This window comes from Vombatus ursinus, unplaced genomic scaffold (assembly GCF_900497805.2).
Source record: "Vombatus ursinus unplaced genomic scaffold, bare-nosed wombat genome assembly UNPS02014798.1, whole genome shotgun sequence".
Classification (NCBI taxonomy): domain Eukaryota; kingdom Metazoa; phylum Chordata; class Mammalia; order Diprotodontia; family Vombatidae; genus Vombatus; species Vombatus ursinus.
In genome coordinates, this window is record NW_020954576.1 from 75,439,010 (window position 1) to 75,463,076 (window position 24,067).

Genomic DNA, 24,067 nt, shown 5'->3' on the forward strand with positions numbered 1-24,067 from the left:
ATACCCAGGGTCAGTCTTAAATAAAAGGGATCCCTTAGTCAGAGCAGCTAGGTGGAGCAGTAGATAGAGCATTGGGCTTGGAATCAGTGAACACTCTTCATGAGTTTAAATCTGACTTTAGACACTTACTAGCTGTGTGACCCTGGCCAAGTCACTTAACCATGTTTGCCTCAGTTTCCTCATCTGTAAAATGGGCTGGAGAAGGAAATGGCAAACCGCTCCAGTATCTTTGCCGAGCAAACCCAATGAGGTCACAAAGAGTTGGACATGACAACAGCAACATCCTAGTTGAAGCTTCCATATGGATTGAGGTTCCTATAGCCAGTTTTCCAGATCTGTAACAGGACTTCCTTTGCCGCTGGAAAAGTAATCTTCCATATTTAATCATTGATCTTTATCACTTTTAATAAAACATCTATTTTGCAACCACACTCTAGTTCTTGTCATGGCACTGCCACCATTCCCAGGTAAGTATGATAAAGGTCAGAGAGTGGTAGGGGCAAAGGAGAGATCCAGATCCAAAGGACAATTTGAGGGGGCAAAGAAATCATTTTCAACTGGTGAGACCGTGGAAGACTTTATGAAGAAAGTGACACCTCAGTTGGACCTTGAAGGAGGAAGATTTCAAAAGGTAGGATTAAAGAAAGAGCACATCCAAACATGAGGGATGGCAGTGTGGTACAGTAGTAAGAGAATTAGATTTCAGATCAGAAGACCCAGATCTGAATCCAGTTCAGACATTTATTAGCTTTGTTAATATTAGGTTAACTTACATTGCTCCCTCACACTCCATTGAGGTGAGTACAGCATGAATGAGTTTTTGAGGGTTACAACTGAGCAATTAGAGCTTGGTCGAACGTTGAAGATGCCAAAGTCATTCACTGCATCTTGGGCCATCACCAGTCTTGCCACTGGACTTCGATGACTCTGGAAGAGATAGTGAGGCTGATGACTTTGTGCAGCTGTGCCTCACTTAAAAATCTAATTCACAGTAAGTCAAGATGCACCCCCATGATGTCAATGGTCCTCTGAAAAAACTAGGGAGGAACAATAATAATAAGCTCTTCACCTCCCAGGTCCAATTTCACTTAATGTTAAAAATTCTAATAAAAGGGCTGTTCTATTAAGACCACAAAATTATTTTTATTCATATTCTAAATTTTTACTGGTATCTTAGTTTGGAATCCTTACCAGTATATATTAAAATATATAATTTGATAAAATATAATTCAAAATTATTCAAATTCAAAAAAATAATTCAAAACTATAGCCGTAATCTGGGCCTGAGCAAACATGTCATTGGAATAGAGGACGTATCTCCTTTTGTTTAGCTTTCCAACGCTTTTTATTGGACATTTTGTTAAATGTCTGACCATCCTTGAAGGTCAGAAACCCAAAAAACTCCATATATGCCAAAATACTCATAGCACCATTTTTTTGTAGTAACAAAGAACTGGAAACAACATAAATGTCAATTGTTTGCCAAATGGCCAAACGAGTTGTGGTACATGAATGTAATAGTTATATTACTTCCTAGTAAAAAATGATGCATATGAAAAAAGAACTGGCTTATTCCAAGAATGTTTTTCTTTTTTCCACTCCCTTGCTTTCTCATTTTCAAGCTGCAGCTCCCAGGTGAGCCTGTCTCACTTACTGAGGTCTTGTATGAGCTGGTACAAAGTAAATCAAGCAGAATTAGAAGAATGTGCATACTGACCACAACAAGCCATGAATGCTGTGTAACTGTAAACTTAACTCTGAAAAAGAGATATGAGAATGCACTTCCCTCCCTTCTTTGCAGATGTAGGTAACTATGGCTATGGAATACTTCATATATAAGACTCGGTTGTGTTGGTTGGTTTTACTGAACTGCTTGGTTTTTTTCCCTCTTTTTCTTATTCTTTGTTATAAGGGATAGGTCTCTGGGTGGGAAGGACCATATTCAGAAATGAAGGTGGGGCTTCAAAACATGATAACAAAGATGTCAATACAAATGAAAGTACTGTGTTGGAGGCAGAGCTTTGTGAATTCTGTGCAGTGTGCTCTCTTCCCATCCCAGTATTCTATAATTCTACGTATTCTAGCTAAATGTAGCTATTGTCCTCAATCAGAAAGCCAGTCACCCCGAACAGATCAGTCCCGACACAGTCCACGCCGCCCTCTGCATCTAGGCCAGAACTGTATATCTTGTAATCTATTAAGAGCCTAGCATATGCTGAGCAATTAATGTTTAATGATAACTCCTTTTTACCATTAGTGCACGCTTCAGAGATATTGATCTGAAGTTTCGTAGGCATGGTGGCTGACTCAGGAGAGGTCTGTACATAGTAAAAGGAATTAATTAGACAAGAAGAACTTTGATGATCTGCTCCATTCTCCCCTCCATTCTGAAGAACACGTGGGCAGATTCGAGAGTGGAAAGGACTCCTCTCTGCTCCTCTCCCACATTTTCTCCTAAAGTCAGCATCCTATACAGGACCAATGAGTAAGCCCTTCCTGGCACCTCCCTGAGAATGGCACGTTAAAGTATAGCAGAGAGTGCTTGGGGGCCAGCCTTAGGCTCTCAGGAGAGTCCTCAGTGCATGATGCTTCTATACATCATGACTTCTATACATCATGACAGGAGAGCTCCTGATAGGAGGACAGTTGTGACAGAAAGAGAAATAGAGAACAGTTTGGAGGGTTTCTTCCTTCTGGGGAGTCCCCCATGGGAGATAAATCACAGCACTGGATGGATCAATCAACCAACAAACATTTATTCAGTGCCAAATAGGTGCTAGAACCTAGTGACCAGAGAAAACAATGAAATAGTCCCTGCCCCCAAGGAACTTACATTCTATAGGGGGAGAAAACATGTACATCTCTGAGCATATAAACAATACCAGCACAATGTAAATTGGGAGGGGGAGGCACTACCGGGAAAAGAACCATGTAGAAGATGGCCCTTGAACTGAGTTTTAAAGGAAACTAGTCATTGTTAGGGGTGGTGGTGAAGAGAGAATGCATTCCAGGCATAGGGGGTTAGCCCATAGGAGACAGGAGATGACCACCATGTGTGAGGACCACCAACAAGGCCAGTTTGTTGGGATGGCAGAGTGCATGATGGGCAGTTATGTAAATGAAGCTGGAAAGCTAGATTTAGAGCACATTATGGAAAGCTTTACATGCCAGACAAAGGTGGACTTAGCACTGTGCCTGGGACATAATGAGTATTTAATTGATTGGTTGGTCCTGGAAATAATTGAGAGCCACTAGAGTTTATTTAATGGGAGGAGGAAGGGAAGGAAAATCTTTAGAAAAATCTCTTTAGTAACTGAGTGGAAAATGGATTGAAGGGGAAAGGAATTTGAGGCAAGGAGAACAGAAAGCTATGACAGTAGTCTAGGAGTAAGGGTAATGAGGGCCATGTGAAGAGAAAGAAGGGGACGAATGCAAAAGACACTGTGGAGATAGAATCCGTGGCCACTGGCCGGCAGTCTCAGTAAACTTGGTAGTTAATAGCCTGGGCCAGTTTCACCAAAAGTCAGAAATCTTGGGATGTTTTTGCCTGAGATGGATTGGATAATTTTCAACAATAGTGTGTAGCACATAGCTTCTCAAAAGTTCTCAGAAATGGCAAAATCTTATCAAAGGAGAAAACGCTATCCGTGAATTCAGTGTAATCTTTATCACATTCATACATTCACATATATGTCTGTGTATATACATTTCCTAGTTGGGTATGTTTGTGTGTATGTATGTGTATGTGTGTGTATATATATGTAGATTCATTGATATATATGAATATATTTCAGCCACATTCATATATGTGTGAATGCCTTATTTAGATTTTTCTAAATAGTCATATTTTCCATTGAGTTACATTATTATTCCAGGAACACTATGCTTCCATTGCTAATTGATATTCAATCTGTAATGACTTTCTTTAGTTTTAACTTTCTCTATGTCCCAGTCCCTTTCACACTCACTCCCATCCTAAGTCTGTCAAATAATGAATGATCTGTAAGCAAATACTTAAATGGTGTAGGGAAACTCACTATTTAAGGAAACTCTAGACCTTTTTGAAAAGAGAACTGATATACCCTCATTTATCTGTAACCCATGATTCATGCCTTTCCCTTCCCCCTTTTCCCTACTCCTCACCCCAAGAATCTGAGACTGCAGGGATTGGATTTGACCCATACAGGCCATTTTCTCTGTTTTCCTCACGGATCCCACTTGGAGTTGTTTCAAAAAAATATCCCCCTTTGACCCAGCAATGCCACTTCTAGAGCTGTATCCCAAAGAGATCATAACAATGGGAAAAGAACTCACATGTACAAAAATATTTATAGCAGCTCTTTCTGTGGTGGCCAAGAACTGGAAATTGAGAGGATGCCCATCAATTGGGGAATGGCTGAGCAAGTTGTGGTATATGAATGCAATGGAATACTATTGTGCTATCAGAAATGATGAGTAGACGGACTTGAGAAAAAGCTGGAAAGATTTACATGAACTGATGCAGAGTGAAGTGAGCAGAACCACAACATTGTACACAATAACAGCCATGTTGTCTGATGACTAACTTTCATAGACTTGGCTCTTCTCAGCAATGCAAGGATCAAGGATCCAAAAGACTCATGGTGGAAATGCTATCCACATCCAGAGAAAGAACTATGAAGTCTGAATGCAGATCAAAGTATACTGCTTTTTTGTTGTTTTGTTTTGTTTCTTCTTTCTCATGGTTCCTCCTATTGGTTCTAATTCTTCTTTACAACATGACTAATGCAAAAATAAAAAAAAGAAAGAAAGAAAATATCCTTATGTATACTCATGCTATAACTTGTGTCTAGGTTTCCCCAAATATGGATAAAAAGTGTTTCCAGCTCAAGGTACTCAAGGTACAATAAGAGGATAGAGTGTTGGACCCAGAGTCAGGAAGAGATAAATTCAAATCCACACATTTACTAGCTGTTTGACCCTGGGCCCTTACCCCTTTTTGTCTCAGTTTCTTTATCTGTAAAATATAATAGCATCTACCTCCTAGTGTTGTGTGGATCAGGTGAGACAAAGTTGATAAAAGCATTTTGCCATCCTTAAAGTGCTATATAAATGCTAGCTATTGACTATGGGCAATTTTTATTACATCCAAAATGCAAATCCCAATCCCAAAATGCAAAAGAAAAAAGGGCTCATAGCTTGAAATAGCTCATCAGCTCTTCTTACTATCTTCAGCCCTCAAAAGGGAACTGAACTTGGGGTTGCCTTTAGAACAACACCCCAACCTTCCAATGTAATATGTCCCACAGGATCAGACACAACCTTGTCCAGTCTCATAGTGACACCTTGTATTTTAAATTACCCTCCCAGAAGATAAACCTATGTTGGAGACTGCTAAAAAACCAAATACTCAGATACTAGCTGTGTGGCCCTTGGCAAGTCATTTAACCCTGTTTACCTCAGTTTCCTCATCTGTAAAATAAGCTGGAGAAGGAAATGGCAAATCACTCCAGTGTCTTTGCCAAGAAAACCCCAAATGGGGTCATGGAGTGTCCGACATGACTGAAATGACTAAAAACCAATTGCCTTTCCATCAGATCTCCACTGTCAATTCACTGGCTTTGTTCTCCAAGTAGGACCCTGCTCAGGGGCTATGTGGATTGCCCTCTTCTTTTCCAAGGAGCACAATCCATCAGGAAATCTTCACTCTCTAGAACAGTTTTCCAAATTGTGGGAAATGCTACCCTTGGGTATGGATGGAGAAAGTGAAAGTAGTAGCTCAAGACCCTTGGGGGAAGGAGCAAAACATTCACCTAAGATACTGGGTATTTCCTAGTGGAATGGGCATCTGGTACATGTGCACACACCATCAGTACGCTAAGATACCATCACCATGTGGAAGTAGCTAGGGACCTGCTTCTAGGAGGCTCAGGGAGGGCTGAAGCATGCTCGGACGTGCTGTATTGGCCTACTGCATGGTTAGGAAACGCCTTTTTCCATCAGCTGTGTAGCCCAAACTCTTCATGTCTTTAAAAGGGCTTACATCAAAGGGTTTTACTGAATTCATTAATGTCTTCCTATGAGAGAACCATGCTATAAGGATTAGGCTGGAGGCAGAGGGGTTGATTTCCTCCCTACCCTTAGGCCTTATGGCCTTGAGAAGGAGTCCTGGTGGGCCTTTTTGTTCATTCTGTTCCATTCCAGGTGCAGGGAGTAGAGGCTTCAGTCTGCCCCTTGAGTACTAGCCATGGATCTAGGAGTCCAAGAACCCAGGTTGGGTTTTGCAGTCCTCCCTTCAGTGAAACTTTGAGGAGCAAGGGTCCCAGCAGAGTTTGGAAGTAAACTTGTTAAGACCACTGTCATGTAAGAACTGAGCTATTGTGAGCTCAATCCTCCCACCCCCAGTTTCCCCCCAGACACTGAGATGACTTCGGAAGGATTATAACCCCAAGATGTTGGGGAAAATGTTTGCACTTTGTTCTGGCTATCTTTTTGTAAATGTCTTTTTGAAAGATTACCTGATCTATTTGGTTAACTAGAACTGAAGTGCTAGCCACTGGCCTCCTAAAATGGGGGTTGCAGATAATGGGGTACCAGACACTGGCCTTCCAAAAGTGGGGGCATGGCCAATGATGGCTGAAGCCAATGGCACAGAAAGAAGATCACCCCTCATGATAGCTGAGAACCCTGAAGTAGGAGAGAAGGGTTGATGAAACAGATCTGGCCTTGCGAAACAGTGGTAGGGGGCAGGGTCAACCATGTTACACTAGAACAACTCCCTCATAAAAACATTCCCTTTTTATTTATTTGGTGTGAGAGGGAAGGGAGAGGAGGTAATTGGGGTTAAGTGACTTGCCCAGGGTCACACAGCTAGTATCTGAAGCTGGATTTGAACTCAGGTACTCCTGACTCCAGGGCCAGAACATTCCCTTTTCAAATCAAAGTCATCAAAAGTGACACTAACACAACAGATTTGCTGCAGCTAGAGTAACCACAGCACAGTGATGATATAATAAAATTTACCTAAATGAGGTCAAATTTGAGTTGGCACCAATGTCAACGTGGGCGTGATCTGCCCGCATCACTGATGGTCAGCACAGGCTCATGGCACAGATGAATTGTGCCCTCAAGATACTTATTTCATTCAAATGTGAAGTGTGTGAACTCAAAGTTAAGCAATCTTTGTGTAGTCCAAGCTGCCTATGTATGTGTAACCTCCCTAGTAACATGATATTCATTATCTTTCTCAACATCATTCATTTTGGTGAATAAAATGCAATAAGCTGTTATTTTTTAAAAAGACAATGTTTAAACATCAAAATAACTTGAGAAAGGTTTTAGAGAACCACTTGAAATTTTCAGCTATTAAATTGTCTTAATTTTTTTAATCTAAATTTTTAAAAGTGAAACAATACACGTTCATGATGGATAAATCCATAATCAGTTTCAGAAGAAAATCCATCAGAGCAGCTAGAATTGGGGAAAGCAAAGACCAAAAAAAAAAAAAAAACCCCAAAACAGATTAATTAGCTGAAATATAGAAATACAAAATAAAAAACGCCAAATCTAGAATATATAATGCACTATATTCGTCAGTGAAGCAGTTAGGTGGTGCAGTGGATAGAGTGCCAAGCCTGGAGTCAGAAAGATGCATCTTCCTGAGCTCATCTCTGGCCTCAGACACTTAATAGCTGTGTGACCTTGGGCAAGTCATGTAACCCCATTTTCCTCAGTTTCTTCATCTGTAAAATGAGTTGGAGAAGGAAATGAATGGCAAACCACTCCAGTATCTCTGCCGAGAAAACCCCAAATGGGGTCACAAAGAGTCAGACACAACTGAGAATGACTGAATGACAACAACAAAAATATTTATCAGTAGGATCCATATAAAATGTTTGAGAAACATAGTTTCTGAGTAATTGATCATTTTATTAAGCATGCTAACATATAATTAATTAAAAGGGTGAATGACACTCTCAAATGCCAAAGACCCCCCTTAATGCTTATATATATGCCCTTGGGAAAGTAGGTGTTCTTGAGGGTGGCAATCAACTCTTATTGGTTAACAATTAATGAGAGAATGAATATTATAATAAGAGGTGGGCTTATTCTAATGAGGGTGACTCTAATCACTCAGTCTTGGTTAACAAGTCTTATCTATGCCCTCATCACCCCATCTAAGGTAATCTAGAGAAAAGGGAAAATCCACATTTCACCAGACCTGTCTGAGTAAAACACAATGGGCTGGAATCCATCAATTCACTTAAATTAAAATTTCTTTACCTTTTGAACAGACCAGAGTTTTCCCTTGCATTATCAACCCTGCACTTCAAAGGATGCCTGAATAACTACAGGGACTAATTTCTGAATGAGGAAGTAGAAAAAGGAAAAACCTTAGTCCCAATTCAATAATTGGTTATTAATATGAGAGAAATCATTTTTCTCGACTGTAATCAATGAAGAGGAATAACTGCTATTTTCTTTATGTAAGTATGTTAGCTGCAGATAGTATGAGAATTAATAAATTGAAATGACTTCATGAAAATATACATGCAGGGTACTCTGACAAGGAAAAGATAATTTTTCTGTAGAAAATTAATCAGTCAATAAGCTTTCATTGTCTACGATATGCCAGGCATTATGCTAGCTAGGTACTAGGGACACAGATATAAAAAAATGAATGATCTCTATTCTCAAGGAATTTATATTGTTTTGGGGAAGAGAACATGTATATTTATATATACACATATATATGCATAGACATATATGTATCTATATATACATGGGAATATGTATATTGTATATATACACACATATTTATGTGTGTGTATATAGACACGTCACACACATACACACACACACACACATACAAAACTGATGCATCATAAACCCAAGGTAGTTAAATACAAGCTAATTAAGGAAGGAGTATTCTACCAGTTAAGGGAGAGGGGCAGTTCAGTAAAGGTTTTATATAATAGATATTGCTTGAGCTACATCTTGAAGGAAAAGAGAGGTTCTATGAGGCAAAGGTAAGGAAGGGGAAAATACAGTATAAAAATCCAGAAATGGGAGAAAGTGTGATATATGTGTGAGGAACAGAGAGAAGATTTGTTTGGCTACCAGGGGTGGAGACCCTGTGGCGGCCCTCTAGGTCCTCAAATGTGGCCCTTTGGATTGGATTCTGTTTAAGGGCTACACTTGAGGACCAAGAGAACCACATGTGGCCTCAAGGCCACAGGTTCCCCACCCCTGGGCTAGACCATAGAGTATGGAAAGGGGAATAACATATAATAGGACTGGAAAGAGAAGGTCTTTAAAATCTAAACAGAAGAATTTCTATTTTATTCTAGAAGTCACTGGAGTTTATTAAATAGGAGAGTGATATTGTTGGATCTTAATGAAAATCACTTTGGCAACTGTGCGATAGATTAATGGAAGTGGGGAGAGATTTGAAGCAGAGAGGCCAATTAGGAGACAGTTGCCATAATCTAGACAAGACATAATGAGTGAAGGTATTCTCTGTGTGAGTAGATAAAAAGGAATAGAAGTGAGATGTTATGGAAGCAGAAACAGCCAGATTTGATGACTAATTGGTTATGTGGAATGGGGAAGAGTAAAGAGTCACTAATAACACAACAGTTACGAACCTGGGATGGGAAGAATAGTGGTGTCTTGGAAATAAAAGTAGATTTAAGGAAAAGATAGTTTTGAACACAGTGAGTTTGCTATGTTTCTGGGACATCCAGTTTGAAATGTTCAATAGGCAATTAGTGATTAGGGACTACAACTCAGAGGAGAGACTGAGGCTAAACATACAGATATATCAGTCATCTGCATAAAGACGATAAACCCATTTGAGCCTTTGAGGTTACCAAGAGACAACGTGTAGACAGAGATTTGGGGAGCACCCATATTTTAGAGGCATGATATGGATGATAAAACAGCAAAGAAAACTGAGAACAAGTGGTCAGACAAGTAGGAGAACTAAGAGAGAGAAGTTTCATAAAAAGCCAGAGAAGAGAAAACATCCAGAAGGATAGGGTAGTCAACGCTGTCACATGCGGCAGATTGGTCAAGGAGGAGGACTGAGCAAAGACCATCAGATGTGGCAAGTTAAGAGATCCTGGGTAACTTTGGAAAGAAATTCTGGAGAGAATAGTTAGTGATAAAGTCAGAAGACTAGAGATTACAAAAGCTTAAAGAGTGAGGGAGGGGAGAAGAAGAGGAGGCAACAATTAGAAACAACTTTTTCTAAGAATTTGACTAAGAAAGGGAGGAAGGACAGGATGCTAGATTGAGTGGATACTAGGGCCTAAAATGATTTGTTTTGTTTTCTTTTTTTCAGTATGAAGAGATGGGTATTTGAAGATAGTAAGAAAGGAATCAGTAGATAGGGAAGGGGAGGAGGTGGCATCGAGGTCATGTAGAGGAGTTGGCCTTGATGAGGGCAAGGGCATCCCCATTATCAGAGAATTGAGGAAGAGGAGGGGATCAGGGATGATCACAAAGGCTTTCTGAAATAAAGAGGGGAGTAGGAGCTCAAGAGACTGGCCGCAGTTTTCTTAGTAAATTAGGAGGTGAGGATCTCAGCAGAGAGGGCAAAGAGGGGGACAAGTGTGAAAGGCTCAATGAGAGAGAAGTATCCTCTTTTTTGGTCCCTGTGGAGTTTTGCCCCAACCGCCAGGGCTGGCAAAAGGGTTGACTCAGACCCATGAGCTTGACCCCTTCCATCCTTTGGATTTGTAGGAAAAGAAGGTGGTGAAGACCAGGAGAGGCAGAAACAGCCAAGATGAAGGTGTCGTCCAAAGTGGCAGAGGACTAATGCCAAACACCGGAGTGGAGAAAATGTGGGTCAATCATACACACATAACTAGAGACTGAAGGAGCTGATTCTTCATTTCCCCTTTCCCTTTTCCCTCTCTCGAGAGGGTGCAAATATATGCTTGGGATATAAATATACGCGGGGGAAGCATATCTCTATTAAAAGTCTGTTTCCTTTTTTTTTTCATTTCAACATTTACTTTGTCTCTTAGGCAAAAGTATCTGATAAGGCTGTTTAACACCTATATTGCTAAACTGTGTGTATTATGGTTTGAATGTAGCATCTAGAGGGATACTGGTTCAAATGCAGCTTAATTAAAAGAGGAGACTGGGGGAACCTGAGAGGAGAGATTTAAAATGGCAGTATTTTACCAGAGCATGATCTCTATCTAGCTGGGGGCTCAAAGCTAGGCAAGAGAGTTATAGATTCATTTTTACAACTTCTTAGGGCATAGAACATACTTTTTACCTGGTTTTCTCTAGAGAACCCTAGCAGCGGCTGGGGCATTAACTGGTTGGGCTGGTATTGAGGCACTTGAGAAGGAAGCTGAAGTGAGTTACACTCAATGATAGGAGTAGCTTGGCCCCAAAAAAGTTGAGGGAGGGGAAAAGAGAAGAATGACTGACAGTTCTGCCAGCCTGCTCATGAGTTCACCATACTGCAGCACCACTGCTACACTAGGATTTATGGACTGAATTGAAACCTCTTTGCTGAAAGCAAACTTCTTTAACTGGGTCCAAAGCAGTTCACAGCCTATTCCATTTATAACTGCAGTATCCTTGGGAGTTGTGTAAATGTCATTTCTTGGGAGATCCATTTTCCAAGGAAAATTGAAACAGCTGCACAGTGCAGGAACCAGAATTCTGATGTCAGAGGATCTGGGTTTGAACCCTCCACTACAACTACAGCAAATCACTGCACCTCTCCGAGCCTCAGTTTTCTCATCTGTGAAATGATAGGGTTAGAACAGATGGTTTCTAAAGTTCCTTCCAGGTCCAAAACTAGGCTCTTAAGGGACAAGATCTTTGGAGATAAAATCCCTATATCACCCAATTCTTTGTATTGCTATTTCCATGCAATACCTCACAGCATATCTTTGTTATTCTAGTGACTTGGGTATAGTTTAAAGTTTTGTAAGGCATGTGTTTGTGTTGGTAATAAGGGATGCCTTGTGGTTAGTTGAATAAATGTGAAAGTAGTTTAATGAATCAGGAATTCGCCCAGCCAAGGATGTAGGCGTATGTGTGCGATGGTGACACCTAGTGGTCACGGTTATAATGGCTCCGTTTTCTAGTTAGATGAAAAGCCACTTTAAAAGCATCTCCAGTTTGTTGTGTTTCAGTTGTGTCCAGTTGGTGGTGACCCCATTGGCAGAGACTGGAGTGGTTTGCCATTTCCTTCTCCAGCTCATTTTACAGATGAGGAGACTGAGGCAAACAGGGTTAAGTGACTTGCCCAAGGTCACACAGCTAGTACATGTCTGAGGCCAGATTTGAACTCAGAAAGTTGAGTCTTCCTGACTCCAGACCTAGCACTCTATGCACTGTGCCACTCAACTGCCCTATCCCTGCTGCTACCACCCTCATAGAGACCCTTCATTACTGTCTACCTGGACTGTCATAATAACCTCCTAATGGATTTTTCTGCCTCCACTTTGTCCTCCCTCCAATCTATCCTTCGGAATACTACACATTAATATTCCTTATGGACAGATTCTAATCCTGTTATTTCTACATTCAGTGTGGTACAATAGGGAGCTGGATTTGGAGTCAGGAAAAGTATGGTGCAATTTCTGGTTCTGATCATTTCAACAGTACCTCGTGTGACTGTGTGACAGGTCATCAAGCCTCTCTGGGCTTCAGTTCCTCATCTGTAAAATGACAGGGTTGTATGGATAACCTGTAAGATTCCATCCAGCTTGAAATCTATTATCTTATAATCCTATGATCAAAAATCTTCGGTGAGTTTCTCTTTCCCACCAAGTAGACTTGCTAACAATTAGAGCTACCCCAAAGTAAAATGGGTCCCTTTTCCCTCCAAAAAATCCAAAGCAAAATTCACTTAAGTATCATCAAAAGGCCAACTCAGGAGGGCATCAGAGTTTGTTTTAGTCACCAAAGTAAGATCACTGATATAGAGCTGGTTAGAATCTTAGAGGTCATCTAATCCAACCTCTTCACTTAATATATGAAGAAACTGAAACGGGGAGGAGGGGAGGAAGGTGAATGAAATAATTTATCCCATGTTACTTCAGTTGTCATTGCTAGAGTGAGGATTTGAACTCTGATCTTCTGTTTGTCAAAATGCACCACTCTTTCCATTGAATGGAAAAGAGAAACTGGGTACAGAAGTGGGATTTAGAGTGCCCCCAGAGGGTGACTCATTTTGTAACAGGATAGGAAAAGAGCTGACTGTTTTTCTTATGGATATTGTTTCCCCAAACACAATCCTTTGTCAATGGCTATTTGAACTCACAAAATCTCAGAGTCAAGGGAATATGAGAGCCATCTAATCCAACTGATACCTGAAAAGTAATCTTCCCTCTGCCTGCATAGCAAGTGGCCTTCCACGTTTTAAAATAGTAACTAATGGGGGGCAGCTAGGTGGTGCAGTGGATAGAGCAGCAGCCCTGAAGTCAGGAGAACCTGAGTTCAAATCCGGCCTCAGACACTTGACGCTTACTAGCTGTGTGACCCTGGGCAAGTCACTTAACCTCATTGCCTAGCCAAAAAAATAATAATAATAACTAATGTTCATGTCTTGTTTTGACCTTTCTACTACCTTGTGTAATAAGTACTGTAAATACCCTGCCCCCAATTTAAAAACAAGGAAACTGAGGCTCAGAGAAGTTGTGCCTTTCCCATGACCACTCAAACATCAAATGTCAGAGGTAAGATTTGAACCCAGGTCTTTGTGACTCCAATTTCAGCACACTACATGCTGCACAAGAAGACTTCTAATGGGGAGCAACCCTCTACCTCATAGACAGCCTATTCTACTTTCACATAGTCCTAATTATAAGGAGAGGGAAGCTAGGTGGTGCAGTGGTTAGAGAAGACTCATCTTTGTGAGTTCAAATCTGGCCTCAGACACTTATTAGCTATGTGACCTAACCCTGTTTGCCTCCCTCTCCTCATCTGTAAAATGAGCTGGAGAAGGAAATGGCAAACCACTCCAGTATCTTTGCCAAGAAAACCCCAAATGGGGTCACAAAGAGTCAGACATGACTGAAAATAATTGAACAACAACAACATGGTCAGACCTGCTCTTTAGGGAGATCAGTCTGACAGCTGAGCAGATGTGCTAGGAAGGGAAGAGACCTAAGGCAGAGAGGCTAACCAGCAGGCTATTGTAATAAAGAAGTATTTCCTTGCATGAAACTTTAATATGCTTTTTTTGTGATTTCCATCCTTTGTTACTAGTTCTGCCCTCTGGCCAGAATAAATCTAATCCCTCTTCCATGTGACATGGTCCTACAAACACTTGAAAACAGCTATCATCCTTGCCCTCCTCCCCCAAGTGTTTTGGTTTTTTTTTTGTCCTGGCTAAACATCCCAGCTCCTTCAACCAAGTCCATAAAAGGCAAGATCTCAAGGTCTTTCACCGTCCTACTTGTCTTCCTTTGAATACTCTTTAGTTTATCCATGGCATGTCCTAAATATAGGGCACACAACTGACCATAAACCAGACTAGGTCAGAGTACAGTGGGCCTAAAACCTGCTTGGTCCTAGATTTAATTCTGCTTCCCCACACCCCCACCCCCAGTAAGGCTACTTAATGCAGCCTAAGATGACAGGAGTTGTCTTTTGCTTTTTGTTTTTTTTCCCACTGCCCATATCATGCTACTGCCTCATACTGAATCCATTTTCAGATGGGTGGCTGCCTGACCACACCTCCTCTACTGTATGCTGGTGAAGTAGGCTGTTTGAACTCAAGTGTTAGACAGCATTTATCTCTATTAAATGTTATCTTATTTGGTTTGGCCCTGTGTTCCAGATTAGGAGGAAGCAAACTACAGCTCACAAGTCATATCTGGCCCACAGCATGGCTTTTGTATGGCCAGCAAGTTAATTACATTTTCTGTAATATAATCCCCACCTTTTCCCCAACAGTAATTTGCCAACTTCTGTTCTAGATTATGGAGAGCTTTTTGGATCCTGTCTCTGTCATCCAATGCATTATTTGTCCCGCATAGCATCAGGTCACATACACAGGTGTTAAGCAGCCCATCTGTGCCTTTCTCCAAGTCATTGATGATCTGAAGAAGAGACAGGAGGCAGCATGTGCCAGGTAAGTCAAACCATTATCACTGCCTTGACCACCACCTCTTCTTGGACCCTGATGGAGACATGCCAAGACCCTGAACCCCAGACACTTGAGAAGAATGCTTCCAGCCCATTGCCTGCAGCCATCACCATGGAAAGCAATTCCTATGGAAAGGCAGCCTGGCAAATGCTCTTGTATCCCTACTCAAGACCCAGAAAAGAAAGTTTTTGTCTCCAAAGTCCTTGGCACTGCCAAATCGGAAAGTGATGTGAATTTATCAGTGGAAATGACAATAAAAAAGAGGTTTTAACACCTGCATCCTAAGGACCATGGGACTTTTCCATCTGACTGGAAGCTAAAACCTTCCACATGTGTTATCTCCCCCATTAGAATGTGAGCTCAGGGGCAGCTAGGTGGTGAGGTGGATAGAGCACTGGCCCTGAAGTCAGGAGGACCTGAGTTCAAATCCGGCCTCAGACCAAACATTTGACACTAGCTGTGTGACCCTGGGCAAGTCACTTAACCCCAATTGCCTAAAAAAGAAAAAAAAGAATAGAATGTGAGCTCCTTGAGAGCAGATTAATAGCTTATTTTTCTATTTGCACATCTAGTACTTTGCAGATTTAATAAGTTCTTAATACATGCTTTATTAATTCATTCATTGATAAAAATATTAAATAGCACAAGGCTAAGCATAGATCCCTATTTCACTACTAAAGACTTCACTCCACATGAGTACAGAATCATTGATGATGTCAATATTATTGAATCATTATATTAATACTGAATTATTAATGTTGTTAATATTGTATCATTAATGATAAATCTTTAATTCTATGCACCCAACCAGTTCTAAATATATCTAACTGGACTGCCTACTTTAACAGGGACTTCAGAGCATGAACAGATCACCTAACATGGAAACACCCTGCTTCTGGAGGAAAACATCCTTCATTCCCCTACCACACAGATTCGAGTAGCCTCCTTCTATTGGTTGTGTAGCTAGAACAAGCTGCATCTTTAAAACTACCAAACTGGCAGTCTCAATCTCTTTCCTAAGCATTCTTTCCTGTGTATTATCCAAAGAGGCTGAAAGTTCACCCACAGAGCAGGCACCATGAAATGACTGGGCAAGCTGAAGGGTTACCTTTTTAGGCCACATGGTCCTGAAAAACAGGCTAGGAATTTTTGTTTGTTCTATTTCATATGACCTTTTTCAGTTCTTTTTCTTTTTTTTTTTTTGTCGAGACAATGGGGTGAAGTGACTTGCCCAGGGTCACACAGCGAGTCAGTGTCAAATGTCTGACGCTAGATTTGAACCTGGGTCTTCCTGAATCCAGGGCTGGTGCTCTATCCACTCTGCCATCCAGCTGCCCCCCTTTTTCAGTTGTAGGTGCAGGAGACAGAATCCCCACTAGACCCAGAATCAAGCCATGATAACCTTGGGACTATATTACATAACAGAATACAGCAAACTTACCTGAAAAGTAAAAACTATTAGTTCACGGATCATTCAAAGACTGCTATCAGTTTTTGGCCCATGAGCTACAATTTGCCAACCTCTGCTCTACAGGAACTGAGGTAAGCTATGAACCTAATCCTCTTCCTCTTCTAAGAGGTAGTACCAGGCCAGATTATGCCTCACACATTGGGAAGTAAGGTTGTATGTTTGTTATCGTATTTTTGAAATCAGTATTTGTCAAAGCTAATCCATTAAGTGTTTAAATCATATTGGGTTAGAGGATACCTCCTACATTGAAGGAAAACCATCATAGGGGCTAAAGCCAATGGCAGAGAGCCTGGACACCCCAAACACTCCCTAAGATACTTGAAAACCTTGGAGGAGGGATGAAATGTAACCTACCTTATCTTCAGGAAGGGGCCAAAGCAATTACATCAAAACAAATAGTTTCATTTTGTCTACAAGAAAAGTATGAAACTCTTTTTAAGAAAAAATGCTTCCATAAAATCCATTCAGACTTTATCTTACAGGGCAGCTAGGTGGCACAGTGGATAGAGCACCAGCCCTGGATTCAGGAGGACCTGAGATCAAATCCGGCCTCGGACACATAACACTTACTAGCTGTGTGACCCTGGACAAGTCACTTAACCCCACTGCCTAACCAAAAAAAAAAAAAAAAAAACAGACTTTATCTTACAGTATTCCCCATGCTCTATGAGTGTAGTAGCCCTGATAGAATAGGGATCTACTCTCTCTCTCTTTTTAAAAATTGCCACATATTTGCCCTTCTCCAGTCCTGGAGTATGTCCAGGTGCCCCAGCCAGCCGTGATTTTTTAAAGGTCACTGACAAGTCCTTCAGCAAGCACATCTGCCTCATCTTTTAGTGCCCGGCAATGTTGTTCTTCTGACCCTGGGGACTTGGACTGATTCAGGACATTGAGGTACTCTCTGACTGTCTTCCTACTTACCTTGAGGTTAACTCCCTCTTCATCATTTTTGTTCCATTCTCAGTTCAAAAATCATTTTCCTCCATAGGGGAACCTGAAGCAAAATAAAAATGAAGCATCTCTGTTACACTTCACCATTATCCCTTCAATCCAGAGCAGTGCTCCTCTCTGTTCTTTGATCTTCTTTCCCCAGATACAGTTAACATTGAGGTGACAATGACAGCGATTAAGTCAGGAACACAGGGCAAAGACTGCCAGCTCTTTATGGTAGGTGTGTCTTTGAGGCGTGCTCCAAGCTTCTCTTCTCCTTTCAAGGGCACCCTCATCCTTCCAGTCACCTGTGTAGACAAGCCTCTGTCATCCTCAATTCCTTTCTCTTCTTCATACAAATTATCTGATCAGTTGTTAAATGTTATTTCCATTTCCACCAAACCTCTTGCATCCATCCCTTTCTCTCCATTCACAGTCATCACTCTCGTTCAAACCTTAATCAGCCCTTACCTGGATGTTGAAGGAGTCTCCTCACTGGTCTCCTAGCCTGTGTTTTCTCCTTCATTTCAACCCATCTACCACACAGCCACCAAAGTGATTTTCCCGTAAAGTGCCTAACCGGTCATGTACCCTCTTTGCTCAATAAACTCCAGCCTTGTTACACACTACTCTCCTCTGACTACTCTATAGTCCAGCCATATTGGCTTGAACCCTGTTCCTCATACAGAGACAACATCTCCTATATCTGTGATTTTGCACTGGCTGTCCCCAGAGCAAGGATGCTCTCCCTCGTCATCTCTACCTCTTAGAATTCCTAGTTTCCCTCAAGACACAGCTCAAATGCCAACTTCTCCATGAAGTCTTTCCCACCCCACCACCCTATGCTGCTAGTGTACTCCTCCCTCAAGGTTATTTGTATCTGAGATATAGATACAGATATACATACACATGTCATATGTGATATATGTAGTGTGCATATGGTATATACATGTGTGATGTGTCATATATACCATCTATCTATGGGATATGTGTGTGTGTATATATATGTACATATATAAGCTCTAGTTAATTACTAGCTATTATTATTTCTATGTTTATGGTATCTAAGTCAGTGGGCGTACCTAGTGAAAGAGCTGAGAATGTATTAATTAGCCCTAAGTGGTCAATTTCACAAAAGAAAGCTAACCTTCCCTTTAAAGAAAATGAAACCCCAGCAATGGAAGACAGCTCCAGCAGATGGCAGTAGGTCAACAGAAAAGAAACTCAGCGGCAGCTCCAAGTCACAGCCAGCTAGCTTTTCATGGATGCAGCAAGCAGCAGCTTTGGGAGTAGCCAATGGCAGCGAGGCACCAGGCAGCTGCTGAGAGATGGGGAGCCCAGTTCCCTACTCCGAGTAGTACACCTGAGGGTGCGAGCTGTCCAGAGTGCCATAGGCATCTGTGAGCGATTTCACCCCTTTGTGTTTTGGGAGGCAATGCGTTATCATTTTTTATTTTTAATGCCTTTGCTTTTCTCTCATAGTCAAGTTCATTAGAGCTAAGTTCAAATCCAGCCTCAGATATTTAATAGCTCTGTGACCCTAGGCAAGTCACTTAACCTCTGTAGACCTCAGTTGCCTCAACAGTAAAGTAGGGAACGTAATGGCACCTACCTCCCAGGTTGTTGTGAAGATCAAATGAGATAATACTTGTAAAGAGTTTAGCACAGTGCCAGGCACATAGTAAGTCTTAATAAAGGGTAGCTATTATTGTAGTTGCTTTTATAATTATTTATTAATGGCTTATTGGATTCAATGGATCCTGCCTGTCTCCAGGTATATGGGTATGCATATATACACACATACATACATGTATGTATATATATTATATATATGTAGGGGGTATGTAGATGGGCTGGGGCCATATTCACATAATTCATATCAAATTGGCCAATCTGATGATTGTGAGGTAGAACCTCAGAGTTGTTTTAATTTGGATTTCTCCAATTATTAGTGATTTAGAGCATTTTTTTAAACATAGTTATTAATAGCTTACATTTCTTCTTTTGAAAACTGCTTATTCATATCCTTTGATCTTTTATGAATCAGGATTGTCCCTTTTTCTTAGATGTTTAAATCAGTTCCCTATATGTATTAGAAATTAGACCTTTATATTTGAAATGAATCTGCCTTGTTTTGGTTTTTTTTTTTTTGGTATTAATAAGTTCTGAGATTTTTTTCCCATGCCTTTGATATCTTCCCTTTTTTTAGATATTTTGTAAAATCTGTCCGTCACTGCCCTGATAATACTGCCTGTGGGACAGAGTTCCTGTATGTATATTTGACCAAATCTGGCTGCTTTTTCCTTTCCTCTCTTTAGTGCCATTTCTAATTCCTCTGGAAGCACCACAGTAACAATGATGTTAAGGTTCAAGTATGGTGCTTCCATTAACTTTGATGGAAAAAAAAAAAGTTTGTTATAATAATTTTTGTAAATCTTTCTTATTTTTCTTCTCTTTGTAGAACTGTTTTCATCCTTAAATTCCCTTGGGATGACTTTGCTTGGTTGGATACCTTATGAAGCTTTCTTTGAACTAGGTGTACCCTCCACTGCCTCTCTATGCCTTATGAGACAACACTGCTTATAGTCATCCATCATCCTTCTCTGTAACAATTTACCAATGGCTTTATGGTCTATCTTAGTATGGCATTTGGCAGCCATCTCTCTCTGCTGGCCAAGTAAGTAAGGTGTTTGCTGACTAAAGTGCTTTCTGGGATTTTTTGGTCTCCTTGTTGCAGCAATTAATTTATATTGGTTTAACTTTTGGACAAAATTATTATAGTCAGCATTAATACTATAATCCTATCATTCTATTATGTTATGAAAAGCAAGAATTTTTAAATGTTTATATGAAACCATATATATACTTCCATTATTTACAGCTCATTTTTAAAAATATATATATATTTATATGTATATATTAATGTTAACACATCTATATGCTTCTGTCACACTCTACTGAGATATTTAAAACCATCTAAGCATGAAAGCAGAGAAAACATTCATTTTATAGTCAGAGGACCTGTGTTCAAATCCTGCTTCTGACTTGTACGGTGACCTTAACCTTACTTAACCTCCCACAGTTTCAATCTCCTCATCTATAAAATGATAGGGTTGGATTTGATGGCTTCTGAGGTTCTTTCCATCGCTAAATCTATAATTCTATTGCCCTATAATCAATCAATAAATTTAATTAAATCAGTGATGAAGTAAGGAAGGAAACAAGTATTTATTAAGCACTTACTATGTGCTAAGTGCTGGGTATACAAAATACAAACAAAAAGACAGTCCCTGCCCTCAAGTAGCTTACTTTCAAATAGGGGGAGGAGGGCAGAGAAGGCAACACCCAAAGAAGAGCTGAAAATTTGAAGAGGGAGAGGAGAAGAGAGAACAAAGGCACACAGATTAAAGGGCAGCTTTGAAAGCCAGAAGGGAAGGTTTTGAAGGGGCAGGAGGGAAATGAAGGTAGACTGGCTTGTGCCACTGGCAAAAATCTGAGAAGAAGGGCGGGCCTTGTAGAGGATTATCACATGGTGAGAAGGCCACAACAATGGTAGGTGGGATGTTCCCAAGGCAAGGGGCCACCAAATGGTGATAGAAGTTTCAAGATGAGCTAGCAAAAGAGGCTTGGTTCTGAAATCCACTAAGTTGGGAATAAGGCCAGGAGGGAAATGATTCGGCATTTGACACTTTTCTGTCTCTCTGCATGATCTCCCTCAAAGCTGATGTGTTCTAGCAATCTGTGAAGACTAAGAAACTCCCCTTGCTACCAGTCAGCTCCTCCTGCTGGACTCAAGACTTCTCATCACAGGGTCATCTGCAAGCCTGGACACGTCCATGTCAAGAATCCTTCTGCAAGCTAGTGCACACATCTCTGTTTGGCAAATATATAAATTAGTTTCCTATGAGTTTTCTGTGAGTTGTTTTCAGTTATATGATCCCATGATGCTCCTGTTTCTGACCTAATGATCATTTAAAAGGCAAAAGATTTGTATGAAAAAAATGCAACTTATCTAGCCATGTGTATTTTCTGAGGGATGTTTCTGGTATTGTAAAGTTATAGGTGACATTAGAAAGCTAGATTTGATTGTTCTTAATTATGACTAAGGCACAGCAAGACTTCTAGCCACCACAATATGGTTAGCTTAGCAAAGACAGTAATATTAAGACAGAAAAGTGAACTGTTATATTTTTCAAAGGTTTTTACCCATAAGAATTAAACAAAAAAGGTTAGCCATTAGTTACATAAACCCATACCCTAAGCATTCAAATTAACCAAGGTTATATTTTAATATTGTTTATAGGCCAAAATATGCTTGCATTTATGTACTACAGAAAAATAAAATAGTGCAAAGAAATAATTTATATTAGGTTTTAATTTGTTAATATTTGTGTACCAAATTCTCTCATTAAAGGTAAGTTACATTAAAAAAAAAAAGAAAGAAAGGTGTTTGGTCACTTACTCAGGAAAGCAAACACAAAGTGGAAAAGGCAGTTCTCCTCGGGGGGGCAGAGCCAAGATGGCGGAGGGAAAGCAGTGACTTGCTTGAGCTCTCCCTCAAACCTGTCCAAATACCTATAAAAATGGCTCCAAACAAATTCTAAAGCAGCAGAACCCACAAAAAAACAGAGTAAAACAAATCTCCAGCCCAAGACAACCTGGATGGCTGACCAGAAAGGTAAATCGAGCCGGGCTGGGAGAGGAGCGAAGTGCGGCGTGGGCGCGCAGGCTGCAGCAACCCTGGAGCAGGCCTCAGAGGACTGAATCGTGGACAGCTGTGTCAGTTTCCAGACTTCTCAACCCACAAATGCCAAAGACAACTTAGGTCAGTGGGAAAAATCTGTGACTGCGGTGAGAGACGAAGCTAGGTCTCAGCCACCCTAAGGGCAGCAGCTGCCTCCTGAGCTTCTGGCCCACAGACTGAAGGGGAATCGAGTGGCTGATCAGAGGGGGATTGCAAGGATTTCTTTGCCAGGGATGAGGCAGGAATCTCTTGCTTTGCCCGTTCCTGGATCTGAGTCACAGTTCTGATGGGCGGTCCTGGGGTGAGAAGGAGCGCTGACATGGTGGAGCTTGTTGTGGCGGTGGAAAGGAAACACCTCGCCCCTTATCATAGCACCTTGGAAGAACTGAAAATTTTCAGATCCCTAGAAGTATCTCTGAAAACAGCTGTACAAACCCCCCAAGCTTGGGACAGTACATTCTCCACATTGGAAACAGACTCCTACCTTAACAAAGAGTTTAAAACTCAAGTAATTGGTTGGGATCATGAGCAAGCAGCACAAAAAAGAGTCAGACTATATTATCTTACTTTGGTGACAAAGAAGATCAAAACATACAACCAGAAGAAGAAAACAAAGTCCAAGTTCCTACATCCAAAGCCTCCAAGAAAAATATGAATCAGTCCCAGGCCTTGGAAGAGCTCAAAAGGGATTTTGAGAAGCAAGTAAGAGAAGTAGAGGAAAAACTGGGAAGAGAAATGAGTGATGTAAGGAAATAATGAAAAGCAAGTTAATAGCTTGCTAAAGGAGACCCAAAAAAATACTGAAGAAAATAACACCTTAAAAAATAGCCTAACCCAAATGGCAAAAGAGGTCCAAAAACCCAATGAAGAAAAGAATGCCCTAAAAACCAAAATTGGACAAATGGAAAAGGAAGTCCAAAAGATTACTGAAGAAAATACTTCCTTAAAAATTAGAATAGAGCAATTGGAAGCAAGTGACTTTATGAGAAATCAAGACACTGTAAAACAAATCCAAAAGAATGAAAAATTAGAAAACCATGTGAAATATCTCATTGGAAAAACAACTGACCTGGAAAATAGATCCAGGAGAGAGAATTTAAAAATTATTGGACTATCTGAAAGCCATGATAAAAAAAAGAGCCTAGACATCATCTTTCAAGAAATGATCAAGGAAAACTGCCCTGATATTTTTGAACCAAAGGGCAAAATAAAAATTGAAAGAATCCACCGATCTCCTCCTGAAAGAGATCCCCAAAGAAAAACTCCTAGGAATATTGTAGCCAAATTCCAGAGTTCCCAGGTCAAGAAGAAAATATTACAAGCAGCCAGAAAGAAACAATTTAAGTATTGTGGAAACACAATCAGGATAACACAAGATTTAGCAGCTTCTACATTAAGGGACCACATGGCATGGAATATAATACTCCAGAGGGCAAAGGAGATAGGCTTACAACCAAGAATCACCTACCCAGCAAAACTGAGTATAATTCTTCAGAGGCAAAGTGGAAAAAGCAGCTGGGGCCCAGGCGAAAGCTTGCCTAGTTGAGTGCATACACCACATGGAGTAGTTACCCAGCCCTCCAGGCCCTCAGGGGGAGTCAAGTGCCACCTTGGACTGTCAAAGCAAGAGAGGTAGCCAGAAATTTTCTCTACTTTTTAATTGAAGCTGCATTAAACAGGGAGAGGGAGTAAGGGATCATCCAGTGTTTTCCAAGTCATACCAAAGCTCCAGCCTCCTCAGCACTGAGTCAGGCAGAAAGGTCAGCTATGGCCAGTCCCCTGGTTTGACTTCCATTACAGCTGTCAATAACATCCT

At 40.7% G+C, this 24,067-nt stretch overlaps 1 long non-coding RNA gene across 1 annotated transcript; it reads right to left on the minus strand.

Annotated features, from left to right (window-relative positions):
• Positions 1–221: 221 nt before the first annotated feature.
• Positions 222–22,074, minus strand: LOC114049595. Its single transcript, XR_003569882.1, has 3 exons — positions 21,970–22,074; positions 17,499–17,571; positions 222–927 (listed from the first exon to the last, which is right to left on the minus strand). It is a non-coding gene; the product is annotated as an uncharacterized LOC114049595 (long non-coding RNA).
• Positions 22,075–24,067: the final 1,993 nt, after the last annotated feature.